The sequence below is a fragment of the Harpegnathos saltator genome, unplaced genomic scaffold (genome assembly GCF_003227715.2).
Source record: "Harpegnathos saltator strain DR-91 unplaced genomic scaffold, Hsal_v8.6 scaffold640, whole genome shotgun sequence".
NCBI classification, from domain to species: domain Eukaryota; kingdom Metazoa; phylum Arthropoda; class Insecta; order Hymenoptera; family Formicidae; genus Harpegnathos; species Harpegnathos saltator.
The window spans coordinates 266943-267648 of record NW_020230472.1 but is presented as its reverse complement, the minus strand read 5'-3'; positions in this window follow the sequence as shown (position 1 = coordinate 267648).

Genomic DNA, 706 nt, shown 5'->3' with positions numbered 1-706 from the left:
GCAAATATCGTAAAAATATTCTTAAGATATCAAAATTATTCGTAATTATGTTGTATCGATATAATGTTAATGATGCATAATAGAAGGATAATGATGTGAGATAATAACATGTAAATACGCAATGTAATATTAAAAATCGTTGAAATAATGTGCTCGTCATTGGTTTTTCGCTCATTAAGGTCTAATTCTGCTCAGAGGAAGGCCTACAGTTTTGTTGCAATATACGTGCGAAAGTTACTTCCGCCATTTTCGGCGATATTTTGCGTGAGATATCGTCTTTCGACGAGCCGAAAATGTAAACCGAAAAGGTTAGCAAATTGAACTTCGAGTCGTCATACGGTAGACGCAAAACACTTTAGTCAATATTCTTAGCAATCTGTTTATAAAATATTTGTTTTCGGTCATGTTCATCATAAACAAACGCAAGAGACTTACTTTCAACATTCTTAACAATAATATTTATACACAATCATCTGAGCTCACCATACCGCTCCGCCGTTGCCGTTCAAATGGACGTTGCAACGGTAGAGATTCACGAACGTTCTCATCATGGCGCGCGTCGGCCAATCACGTTTCAGCATTTATTTTTTGAAAACTGCACAACTCAATACACGCTATATGCTGCAGAGAACTCCAACATGCTGAAATAAACTAATTAATTACAAATCTTTTAAAAAATGATAATAAAATAATTTATAAATTTATA